General features: G+C 35.9%; 1 protein-coding gene and 1 long non-coding RNA gene across 19 annotated transcripts in view; one reads left to right on the forward strand and one right to left on the reverse strand.

The window, feature by feature from the left end:
- LOC108003092 (neuroligin-4, Y-linked-like) overlaps nucleotides 1–13,579 on the forward strand; it is a 307,743-nt gene that overhangs the window by 198,398 nt on the left and 95,766 nt on the right. For 10 of the 15 annotated variants that reach the window (XM_062079286.1, XM_062079272.1, XM_062079271.1 and 7 more), the window contains one exon: nucleotides 3,234–3,309. The exons of 4 other annotated variants lie outside the window; for them this stretch is intronic. The gene's annotated coding sequence lies outside the window, so the exon portion shown is untranslated. Of the gene's footprint in view, nucleotides 1–3,233; nucleotides 3,310–10,529; nucleotides 10,669–13,579 lie in introns of those variants that run through there. One more of the 15 variants, XR_009831121.1, reaches the window with a different exon arrangement.
- Nucleotides 1–13,579, reverse strand: part of LOC133666668 (uncharacterized) — a 101,518-nt gene that overhangs the window by 45,101 nt on the left and 42,838 nt on the right. For 3 of the 4 annotated variants that reach the window (XR_009831127.1, XR_009831126.1, XR_009831128.1), the window contains exon 3: nucleotides 10,302–10,750. The exons of the other annotated variant lie outside the window; for it this stretch is intronic. This is a non-coding gene — a long non-coding RNA (uncharacterized LOC133666668). The remainder of the gene's footprint in view (nucleotides 1–10,301; nucleotides 10,751–13,579) is intronic. 4 annotated transcript variants of the gene reach the window in all.

Below are 13,579 nucleotides of genomic sequence, written 5' to 3' on the forward strand. Positions count from 1 at the left end.
TAATTCATATCGATTGAAATCAATTAAGAATTTGTTGGCGAAGAGTTTCGTTCGTACGCCTCCCCATGTATCGATTTATACCACTTGAAATTAGTTTTTTTATTCCTTATGTATAACACAGTTTCAAAAAGTTTAACTCGAGTTTCGTATATATAATTTCGTTTCATTCCATTCCAAATTTAGAATTTTGTTATCAGAAACAAATATCGGAAGCAAAACATTAAATTATGCTGAGAATTTTGAACGGATTAACATACATTACATTACATTACATTACATTGAATTTCAAGTTGATAATTTATTTCGATTTTAGATTGGAATTTTAAGAAACATTTCTAACATCGCATCGTTTTTTAATTATTCTCTCCGCGTTGCTTAACGTATTACATCCTCCCCTCCCAATCTGTTTTGTCCACTCTGCTGTCAAGATGTAGAAACATTCTACCCGCCTAACTACACAAGGTCGTGATACTATTTGTCCAACTAAACACGTTCCACTCGTCCGGCCGCGTAATGTCTTCGCGCTGTTTGCCTGGCTACGTACAAATCCAACGTCTGATCAAATAACGCGTATAATCTACTTGTCTTGACCACATACTAGGTGTTGTAACACGCTGGTTTGGTTACACACTCTATATAATCTACTTGTTTGGTCGTGCACCAAAATACCCTACTTGTTTCGAAGTTTCGTGCACCTCTGTCGCTTGTCCAACGGTGTGCACACACGCATACCCGTTCTGTTCGATTCCAAAGTCCTCTGTCGCGCCATAAACGTTCCTGTTCTACGCGTCTTCCTGCATACGGACCACTTATGGGATCCGTGTACCGTTACTACGTAAATTACTTATCGAACAGAGCACCACGTATTAAATCATTGAAACTGTTATATACGCGGTTTTCATCGATGAGATTAAATTAAACGATTAAATGTTTTTTTTTTTTATTATTTTACGAGACGAGTGACGACGAGTCAAAATTATTATTATTATTATTTTTAGAAAATAATAATAATATTTTTAGAACTCGAAGGAGAAATGAATTGATAAAGCATTGAAAAAGTAAAACAAGTAAATGGGAACGGAATAAGTTGTAATTTAATGGGACGAAAGTAATGGTTTTGGGATTGTAAAATATTTTGAGAAATGGATAATTAAAAGGGATCATTTCTCGTAATCGAAATTAAAACTTTAAGTGGAACAATTATCCCTTTTAAATTAAAACGTATCTCATTCAATATTTTTCATTTTATGTATCCTTGACAGTTTTATTGTATTAATAAAGGAAAAGATATTATATCATAAGGAAGAATAAAAGTCTAAAATACATTTTATTATAATCCATTTATATTCACTTTTATGTCTTCCATTATAATGTAGAAGTTTTACAGTCGTAACTAATTAGGTCAATGAAAGGAAGTAAGTAATAGCACTTTGACCAAAAATATGAAAATTTTCTGGTCGAGCTATGTATATATATATTCGTATATGAATATTCATAAGATAACTCTAAAGGATTGATCTTAAAAATATTCATTAATCTATTAATAAGAATTAATAATAATTTACAGTAAGAACGAGAAGTAATGTAATTTTTCTTAATTTAATTACAAAGTAAAATTAGTTTATATCTCGTGCGTTTCTATTCATCAAACTGTACATTGTTCCACTGTATCCGACGATAACTCATGCTCGTACGTCAACTGACTGATAAGATATCATTTCGTACTATTTGCCTGACGAACCGTAATACATTACTACTTTACCAAGAATAAAATCTAACATGATTGTAAACCGTCTAATGGAATTTTGATTTACGTTCATACTTTTTCATTAAATTTTCCTCTAATAAGAATAACAGTGTTAAAAATAGTACATGTTTAACAAAAAAAAAAAAAATTTAAATTTAAACGAATCGATAAATTTTTCACGCGAAGATCTTTTCAACTCAAAGAAACTTAAACGAAAAGTCGAATGAAGCAAGAATCGTCCGCATTGAAAATAAGCGCAATGCAGCATCGCGTGACTGTCCGACACGCTTTTGAAAACTCTAAATTCCTGCCCGTATTTTATCCCACGATGAAAAGTCGTGGAGACGCATCTGGCGGGTCCGCAGTGGCGAAAAGCGTAATTTGCCGGACGACAGGATGGCGCGCGCGTCGCGTCGGGTCGGTGAAATTTTTAATTCCTTGCGAGGAAACGCGGAGGAAACGCCGAGGCTCATTTTTTTCCACGAGGCAATTACACCCGCGCAATACGGCATAATGGATGGGTGGAGATGCGGAAAAGTGACTGTACGACGATGAAAAACGAAATATCTAAGAGCGGAAACGAATATTTTCTAGCTCAAAAAAAGAAACCTTAATCGAATTTCGATTATCGAATATCGACTGAAATTCCAAATAGAAAAGATAAAATTGTACGAGCGTGTTAATATTTTTCTAATTGTTGAAGATAGTCTCGATGCGGTACAAATGAGCAAGGCATAATTTCTTCAAGATTTTCAATTGTATTCACAATCTAATAGTTGGAACGAATAGCGACGAATTATTTCAAATTGCAGTTGAATGCATGTGGCGATAATAATTGGAAAAAAATTTGACTATATTTATTTATTCTCCTAAAATCGAAAGAAAGAAAAAAAGTATTTCTCGTCGCGATTTTTCTTCAAGATAGAAAGATCTAATGAAACTGATTTGATAAAACTAAGCTTAGCACTCCGGCGAGCTTAGAGTATAAAAAAGAAATGAACTTATGGAACGGGTGGATTTTAAGCCGGGAAAGCAGTAGAAGTGGCCGAGAGTTAAAAATTAATTTTTCCCGTGGTAGGATTAATGCAAATGTCTGTGCTTTTCCTTGACTAAAATCTTTTCTCTCTCTCTCTCTCTCTCTTCCTTTTTTTCCCCTCCACATAAAAGTCCTCTTTTATTATTTAAGCTAGCTGTACGAGCAACCAACCCTTTTCGCGTTTCCGCCATGCATTCCTGTAATTATTTTCGAGCAATATAAATATATTGTAATAAAAATTTATTTGACGTGATAAATTTACCGATTGATTCGACATTGGTGTTGCTTTAAAAAATATTGCTGGAAAAATATTTCGAGCGTTTAATATACGTTCTAACGTAAATATTCGTCGAATATCAATTTTCGAGAAAAATTGATGGAATTTCAGTGTGAAATTCCCAGTGACGAAATATTTGAAATATATATATCCTCCGTGTTGCTTTATTACAGGAAACATAACTGTGGAAATTCGAGAAGAAACGAAGATAGCGAAAGAAAAGATACTTTATCGTGCGTTTCCAACCTGGTAAGTTTCAATGCCTGCCATTCATCGTTCCACAATAGAAAAATAACATTATTCGATACAAAAATTTCCTTACTAACCGGATAAAAAAAAATATAAAACGCTTCTCGTGAATGGATTGCAGATGTTCGTACATTTATAGAAAATTTAAAGATTCGATATATACATGGTACTCATGTATATACAAAATTCTCTTTTCTTTTCTTTTAATCAATTACGAAATACGTACATATACTTCAACGAAAAATAATGGTAACTTTTAAAGATATATAATTATTTCCATATAATTAAAAAATATGTTTAGAATTATAATTAAAATATTACAAAAATAACAACTATAACAGTTTTAAATTCAATCGAATAGTAATTAAATTAAATTCGATATTTATTTAAAATATTCATTCACCGTCCCATTATACAAAACATATATATAAGAACTCATCGAAATATTTTTCACGATCGTATCGCATCATTTATTTCAATATCCAACGCTCCCCCGACAAAACTTTTCGCGCACAAGAGTCACGATTGTCGAAAGAGCGATGCACGACGCGAATATTCCAATTTCAAAAGTTGCGCGACCGAGAAGAATCGTGTCTCGATTTCGCAGCTGTGACCCATGAAATTCATCGAGATTCTCGAGAGACTCGTTCTTTTTCAACCTCGAAAACGAAACGTTGCCTGCGACCATTGTTCGCCACGTGTCCCGACTGTGTATAAAATATGATGATATAAAAATATAAGTTCGATATATATCTTCTTCGTCGCTGTTTAAGAAATTGCTCGACCCGATAATTCGTTTTGGCTTCAGCCAGTTCGTTAATTTCTCGTCTGCTTCCCATCCACCCTTCTCCCTTTGAATTCAAAGCTAAAGCCAGCCAGTTACCAACCCTTCTACTCCTCCCTCGAGAAGTCTGACAACACACTTGCCTTTTCCACTTTGCCGCCACTGTGCCTGCGCCAGCCAACTACTGAACATCGTGTCGTGGCAGTTGGACGAAGTTTCTTGATTGTTGCGAGATAAATTATGAATAATAACGTTGACGATCCTTTGGCTATCCTTTGATTAATTGGAGTTGCGATAATGAGGAGATTGGAAAAGGTAGGATTTTTTTTTAAGGATCTTTCAAGAAAGATAGAAACGGGGTTTAATCAATGAGTAATCATCGATTCTATAATTATTAAGAAATTTATTCCAATTGAACGCGAAAGAGTTTACGATGTAACAAGTGTGAAAAGAGATAATATTTTTTAAAAAATTTTGAAGAGAAACGCAGCAAGCATTATCGATTCTGTGTTCGATAAACGAAATGGGGTAAAATTCTGACAAGAACGCGAAAAAATTTAATAAAGAAAAATAAAAATTATTTATTATGTTTAAATTTAACAATCTTTGAAAATTTAAGAATATAATCGCAAATATTAATCGGTCGAAGACGAATCAAGTTTTACAGGCATAGCAAGGATCCAATCCCATAAACCCCGAGCAATTTGATCGCGATCTCGATTAATCCCGAATTTCTAGATTTCCGGGATTCTCAAGAAGGAAGGAGAAGGAGGAAAGGGAGGGAGGTAATTGAACAGGGTCCAATGCATGTCGGATAGCCAGAATTTTCAGCCGGCCACCTAATTCAACGCGAATCGATGTCTCGACTCGAAACCGATGCCAGGAAACAGACCCCCTCTCCCTCCTCCCTTACATTTCAGACACTCCTACGTGTTTCCTGTTTAACAGATTGCCCCTGTTCCACGAATCGTCAGCGTTTAGTCCACTGGATTATTCAGATTATGCTTTCGATTCTGATTTCGAAGAAGAAAATTTTCGTATTGTTCGTGGATCGATAAATCTTGCTGGGCATGTATAAGTAAAGTAACATTGTTGTTGTGCCAGGATGAAGATATTTGCAAATTTATAAGAAATTTCAACATTTAAATTACGTGTATTTAACGCGAAGGGTGGAACGATTTTCCTTCTTGGCCTTTACTTTTTTTTTTTAATTATATTCACGAATAGATTAGCGTAGTTTAATTATCATATAAATGACTCTGATTAAAATACAAGTCAAAATGATGATAAATCCCCTTGCATAATAACGAGTTTGATTACAATATAATTTTAACTAGTCAAGTTTTATATTAGTAAGAGTGTATTATCATCATCTGACGTACCATCATTCCCAATATCGGTAAAATTAAAAATAAAATTCTCAATCTTAATACGTAACGTGATAAATTAAACCACGTAGCTTTATAAATAAACGATTATAAAACAAAAATTCGCAATCTCGCAATGTTAACACGTGCATTATACGTAAAATCATTGTTAACGAAAACAAAACAAAACGACAACAATTTCATAACAACACGGAACGACAATATTTTCACAAAATCGAAACGTTATTTTCTTTGTTCGAAGAGAGAGAGAGAGAGACCGCGATCATTCGACACCGAAATGGTAAACACCGTGACGTTATTCAATATTTGGATGTTAAAACGTTTCCAATGGGAAGCGCGATCTCCTTTAACAGCGCCAGAGGGAAATTGCACGCGGCCGTTGAAAATTTCGAGCACGGCAAAGTGTAATACAATGCGCTCACGTTCCGCATAAATCCAACCAATTTTTCCGGGGATCGCGGAGCGCAATAAACATTGATCAGTTCCTCGTTTCCCCGTGACGGTACAAAATAGCTGTGAAAACGAATACGAAAGTCGATTCGCCGATTGATCGCCATTTCCCATCCGAGCCTACGCTTTAAGACGCGTACGTGATGCGGAAACGCATCATTCGAAATTTCATTCCCCGATTGATCGCCATTCCTATTCGTTTCTAGCCTATGCTTTAACACGCGTACGTGACGCGGAAACGCCTCTTTCTCTTCCCTGCCAAGCAAAATCTTACGGTTTGGTAAATAGAATAACAGGAGGAGGGGAATATCGAGGAAGTCTTATGATATTCGTGATTCTAAGCCATCGTTCAACCATTGAATTCATTCTCTTTAATTAATTCAATCGTTTTCGATGACACTTAATACTTAGATATCGTAAACTATCTTTGGAAGAGAAAAACTTCGAATCTTTTTCTATACGATCGTTATTTTAAAAGAAATCGTAATTACGAGATTTCGTGTGCACAAAGAAACACAAAGAAACATCATATCAGGCTCGATTTCTCGATTAATCGATCGCTTTGCTCAACACCGCCGTCTCCATTCTCCTCTCCTTTCCAACAACCACTGTTCTCGCCCTTCCTGGCTATACTTTCGATACGATTACCCGATAACAGATCAAAGAGAAGCTCTCCTCAGCTCTCCTTATTCCGCCAGTTTGTACGCATTCCAAGCCTTTGCCTTGGCATCGATGCTATCCAAACTCTCTCTCTCTCTCTCTCTCTCTCTCTCTCTGCAAAGTATCCTCATCATCCGTGTCTCCTTATAAGCCCAGCCGTCTTTATTACCTAGCGTTGAAGGATGTGGACTTAGGTTAACGGAGTGTTCCGCCCTTTTTTTTCTCTATCTTTCTCGTTCCTTTCAACCCTCCTCTTGTGCTTTGGTGCCAAGGCAAAAGACGGCAGTAAACCGCAAACGACCTCGAGTCTCTAACGAGGGTGCGCATTAGTCACGGGCGGCGAACCGTATGGGCTAAGATATTACGCGTGATGCAATTTTATTTACGAGCTGCGATTACAAGTCGGCCCTTAATCGCGTTTTTTATTTTCGTCGAGCGTGTGTGCTCGTTCGTCGACACCTGGAAACGGTGTCCTATATATATATATATAGTGTGTCCATCGAGTTGTTGTCCCGGATGAAAGAAAAAATGAGGATTAGGTGTTTTTTGGCAATTTTTGGTAATTAATGCGCGTACATGAAACGTGTCATTTCGTGCACGTGATAAATAAGCAAAGATTAGTTTTTGGAGATTTTATTTTTGAGAATTATTGCGTTGAGAAAAAAGATTTTTCTTGTGTTTCCTCTATCCTTGTGCTTTTATGCTGCGCGTACGAATGTATGTGGCAGGATTTAATAATGATTATTTTTGGAGAGAATATTCTGATTTGTTATGCGTTTGGGATTTTGGACATTTAACGATTGTTAAATGCGATGATATCGTAATGCTCCTAGTGTCTAGGATCAAACAAGGATTATTCCATCCTCGTGTTTGTGGCGCGATTCGAATCGAAAGTCTTTTCAATTTAGACGATATTAAGATCCGTGATTAGATATGCGGAGAAAGATAGCCCAATTTTCACTCGGTATATAGACACGCGTATCAAATTTCAAGCAGAATTCCGCGTAAGATTAATTACAGATGTTATCTTTAGCTGTTGCTATAAGCTTAAGTTACGATTAGAATGTCCTTAGTCTAAAATACGATGTCTACGAGATAATGTAAATTAATCAGTTGCTCCCAAGATGTGCCCGGCGTGATAAACATCTCAATCCCAATTACCTAAAACCACTATCTTGCATGATTTAATTCCCCCCTTCCCTCCGAATTCCATGCTCAGAATTCATTAATTAATCGATTGGACAAATCGATTGTTCGGCGAAAAAAATAAAATCAATGTACGAAAAATATTAAACTTGTGTAAATGAAGCAGAATCGCAATGATTGCCGTTTCGCAACAAAATCCTCCTCCCCTTCCTTCCTCCCAAAAAGTCAAAAACCAATCCCTCAAAAATATAAATGCACAACAGCTGAAAAATTCATCAAACATCGACGATAAATCTCTCATCAGAGTCGGATCATTCGATGCGAAAAGAATTACTATTCGCGAATAAAAAAAAAAAATGAAAAATTGCATGGAACAGAGGTATGGATTCTCCCGTGTTCACAATAATCGTCATCGAGGAATGGAAAATCGAGGAGAGAAATCGAGAAAGCCCGGTGGCAACTGATTAAAAGCGAACAAGAGGCTCTCTATTTTTTTTTTTTACATTGACGCCAATTTCATCGTGTAATCGGAGGATTACGGATCGGGGGGAGGGGCGGCGTCTGCAGAAATTTATCTACAACGTCCAGCTAAATCGCGTGCGCACGATCCAGCTAGGTGAGCACCTAATAGCACGTAGGTGGCCACAGCCACGTAGCTGGGATTTCCAATCGTTCGCCCGGCCACGTTGGTTGGTTCGCTAAAGCTTGATGTAATTGCACTCTGTCCTACGATTCGCCGCAATGATTTGCTGGTTTCAGAAACGCGAATAGCCGAAATCTAGTATATCCGGTCGAACGGCCGGATCGCTCGTATTTTTGAACGACCATCGTATCGTTGTGTCGACAATATCGATTTTTATATCATTGCGATAACTCGAATTGAAATTGTTCTACGACTCTATTTTTATTTTTAACCCATTTGAAAGATTTTAAATAAAAGCGCAAAATTAATATTACAAATTTTACCCAAAAAAAAAAATGGTTCAACGTCTAAATAAATTTTAAACAAATGTTGAAAAACGAATCACGATAATAAAGTTGTACTTTCTAGCTAAAATCGATGGAAAAAATTTTGTTTTAAATCGATAATGTCGCGCAAATAAATCACCGCGAATCGAATATCCGTATCGAGTTTCTCTTAAGCAAAATAATCGTGCAACGTGGCAGACTTATTACGTCAAACGTAGGTCGGCTCACGGCTGTTTCCAATTTTCATATAAATCAAACAATTACAACAACTGTCCACAACAAAGCCCGCGACCGGTTCGCCATAAATGCAATTTCACCTCGAGTTCCGCATAAAGTAGTTTTCCCTCCTCTGTATGCATTGTGTTGTTCGAGCAGGGGGGTTGTAAGGGTCTTGGGGGTACAGTGGCCGAGGCCGATCTCCGAGCCGGAGAAAGCCGAAGTTGGCCGAAGCCGAGTCGACGTGGTGAAAGGCCGGGGAAGGGCCGTAAGGGCTGCATAATTCGTGGCGTGTGTTGATCTTTCGATATTACCAGCCCACTTTGGCACTGGCTACCTTCACGAAATAATAGATTCCGGACAAAATTCCATCGGGGCGGAAAAATAAACTTTTGTACCTTGGTGTACGAATTGCGTTCGATCATTCGTTATTCGATAACGTAATTCAATTGAAATTCATTTCGCTTCGTGAAGATGAAAAGAGAGAGAGAGAGAGAGAGAAGAATAGATGGGAATTTCGCATTCGTGTTGACGACTTTACAATTGATCGATCTTGATGGCATTCTTTGAGCGTGTTTTTTGAGCGAACGGTATTTTCGATGATAATTTTTGACTTTAACGAAATATGTGTTTTAACAGAATATCTGCTTTTTTTTTTTGTCTTTTTGGATTCTTCGAGATGAAAAATGATAAGAAAAAAGTTGGGTGTTTGCTATGCATTGTTGGATTTTTAAAAATCTCTAATTCTCTTCTTATAAGAAGTAATCAGATTATTTGCAATTTTTTCAAATTTGATATTGTCGTAGTTTAATGCATTTTTTTTATTTCGTTATTGCTTGAATATTAACAAACTATTGATATGAATATGAAGTGACAGTGGAAATTCATATTTCAATTATTAAATTAGATTATTTCATAATACTATTAATAATAAACACCTACCTTGTTTAGAGAAATAATAGTGATTCGTATAATAATAATATAGTAATATCGTGCCAATTCCCCGACCTACTAACAGCAGCTCTGACACAGTAAAGCCAATAATCATCCTAATAAACTATCAATCCTGATACAAATAATTTCCATAAACTTCCGTCAATTGAAATTAAATTAGAAATATATCAGGTTAAATTAAAAAGAGCTAATGATACAACATCACATCAATTCGCAATACTCCACTTAATTCGACTTCAATAAAAGCCAATAACCATTCCGTATAAACTATCAAACCCGATTCAATTTCTACATATTTTTAATGTAATAACAATATCGATAAAACATCATATTAAATCCCCGATTCTAATCCACAATTCTAACCCAAACTCCAACACCAAATTCGATAACCACTTGATAATAAACTAGCAAACGTATATACGTACCAAATACAAACAGTTTCGAGCGATCAGTAGCCAATTCGATAGATAGCTGCAATGGAAACAAATCCCCAACTAGTATTCCCCGTTTCCGGTATCCGTGGCAAGGTCCCTCTCAGGAGTCCAAGGACAGGCTGGTTAACAAAGCCACGGGAATCGTCCCACGGCTACGTGACTAAAGACAGAATTTCCGAGTTTCCACCCAGCTAAGGCCAATTCCCCTTTGGTTTACAGCGGAAGTTCCGCGAGACTCTTCCACGCCTCGAGGCTGAATCTTGGCGGATGGAAATGGAAACACAGCACGTTTGCCAACTATCCGGCCGCGGGCGATGTTCGAGCGGGAAGCACGAATTTATGCCATCGCGACCTCCACAAGACGACGAGGATCAAGTCTGAATAATTGGATCGACTCTCAATTCAACTCCTCTGCTTCTGATTATATTGCTTCTTGTTATCTGCAATTAACGACGATTAAACGTTATCGTTTCGTTTGAAGCGATCGTGTGATGTTTTCACGCGTTGTTTGTGATGTTGTGATTAAGATTGGGAAAAGTTGATGGCGAGTTTGGACCGTTTTTGAAACGATTCGTTAATTGTTTAACGATGATTAAACGTGAAGTTTGAAAAAGTTTGAAATGTTACTCGTTACTCGATGATTGTTAATGTTACGATTTCTTTTGAAACGATTTATGATCTTGTGATTAAAGTTTAAGAAAGTTTGGATTGGTTTGAAGCGTCTAATTAGTTTGAGGAAATTGATTAAGTTTGATGGAAATATTATTAAGCATTGAGAGATTATTAATAGAGTGAACGAGATGTTTGAGGATTTATTGAATTGATTATTAATTTTCTATGCATAATTCTTGTAATCTTGTATCTTTTACAAATTATTATCTTGTGGATCTTGAATTTTTATCTTGTAAAATTTTAATCAATCTAAATATAAATTCCAAGTAATCGTTGTATTTTTATTATTTGTGTGAGATCAATATATTCTAATGAATGAATATATATAGATATTATAATTAAAATTCAGAATCTTTATTTGAAATTGTTATGAGAGTTTGTAAAATATCTAGAATTTTATTTATGGAATTTTTCGTGAATTTCGTTCCTTTGTTGAATAGATGATTAAACTCAGTTAGAATTGTTAGACTTCAGGAATTTAATGAGAACGCTTGAACTAAGTTTCGTTGTTGAGTAATGTCAGAATGCGTGAATGGTATTAAGCGGGAAGTTCCTCAACAGATTTGTCCTTTTGCTGTGCGATATTAGATAAGAGCAAGTGGAATCTTCATAAGTGACGTTTAACTTGAAGCAGCGAGTGTCTCCCGAATACTGAATAACCGAATTTCGTTTCGTTCCAGTGACATTGCGTGAAATATCATTACAGAAATACAGAAATAAGAATCGTGGAGACACGATTGAAGAATGCTCAATAATAAATACAAAAAAAATATCCCTTCTTTGAAGAAAAATATAAAAACACGAGTGAAAAATGTAACGAATAAATGGAAAATATAAAACCGAATCGAGAATGAGCGAATAAACAAACCTGAATACACATTATGCATTCCATTTTTCTACTTATTTTTATTGTATAAAACGTTCATATTTCAATTTCGATATTATGAAAACATCGAATAAAATTAATTCAACTTCACTTAATGTACAAGAATAATATAAACGTGATATCTTGTACAAATTTTTCAATTCTATTCTGTACATAATTTTCTATTTCAAAACATCTTCTTCTTCTAGGAATCTTTTAGAAATATGGACTGTATAAAAGAGAAAAATTGAATAAAAACAATTATTCAAAAACTGCGGCAAACTGCATTCGTCGAAGATATTCGTCATAGCCACCAACTGTTGATTGACGGAAGTCACTTCTAATAAATTCTCTAGGGCGCGAATCGATTCATCCGTATTTCCGGCTGTCTATTATTCTAAAAGAAATAAGGTTCAGTAAATGAATGGTTACAAGTCCAAGAAGAAAATTCCACGAATGAAAGTGGTTAAAAACGCGGACTAAAAACTGATCGATCGAGTTCGTTCGACATCGGAGAAAAATTCTCAATAATTTCACTATTTTTTTGCGCCAGTTATTTTTCCACCATATTTTTGCAACGCATTCTCTCCATATTTTCCAATATCGAAAATGATTTACAACGTAAACTCGATATACACATAGAATATGTTTTTCGACAATGCAACTCTCGAGCTTGTAAGTGTTGATAATTTTATCGATTATTTACCTTTTATATTATCGAAATATAAATTTTATTTCCAGTTTTTCTTTCATACACTACCATCTCACGGAGAGAAAGGAAATGGATGGAAGAAACGATGCGTTAACTAAAGTATCCCGTTCTAAGACAGACGATGAATCTGCGAGGAATTCGTGTAACAACTTCTTTTACAATTTGATATCCCACAAAGCAGAAGGAACAATTAAGGAAGAAATTGCGTACGTCGAGTAAAATATTCCGACATTGTAATATTGAATCTTGTATCCCTGCATGAAAATTCTTTTTCATTTCGATCTTTTACAAAGCGGAAGAAAATTGGAAAATAAATTACGCGTGTCAAATACAATGTTAACGTTCCATTTCGATCGAATTCCGGTAAACTGCGTAAAAAGCATGAAAATGAAAGGATGAAAAAAATTATAACGCGTGTCAATTAAATTGCGTCTTGATCAGACAATAAGATATATAAAATTGAGGCACGAACAATGAACAATCGTTGAATAAATTAAACGAAATTTTTCTACGCAAATATGAAATTTCATCACGTGAATTTACTTGCTAAAAATTCAATCTTATTTGCAGCGATTCACCTTTTCAGAAATTTACTTTACAAAATGAACGAAATGAATCCGAAGTAATATTTTGATCTTTCTTTACGCCCCATGGGCGAAGAGCAACATATGAAATAAGCATATGAAGACCATCCACCATCTTCCCTAATCTCTACACGAACGAGCACGAAGATTGAACATCATTGGAGAAGAAGGAGGGATATTCATCAGGCAAAAGTGGAGAACGGCTACAGAATTCAGTGGCTACCGATAACTTGATGCTCGTGTGCAATGATTAACGTCATTAAACCGTGGATGAGCAACGAAGACGCGATCAAAAGAGATAACGCCCGTAGATCCTGGCGGAAGATTTTGTCGTTACGATAAACTCGACCGATGAGCACAATCAGCCGGTGCATGAAGCACACACGATGTCCCATTTTCGTTCACGTAGTAAATAAACGTGAACGCCATTGGCCGA

This window comes from Apis cerana, linkage group LG9, assembly GCF_029169275.1.
Source record: "Apis cerana isolate GH-2021 linkage group LG9, AcerK_1.0, whole genome shotgun sequence".
Classification (NCBI taxonomy): domain Eukaryota; kingdom Metazoa; phylum Arthropoda; class Insecta; order Hymenoptera; family Apidae; genus Apis; species Apis cerana.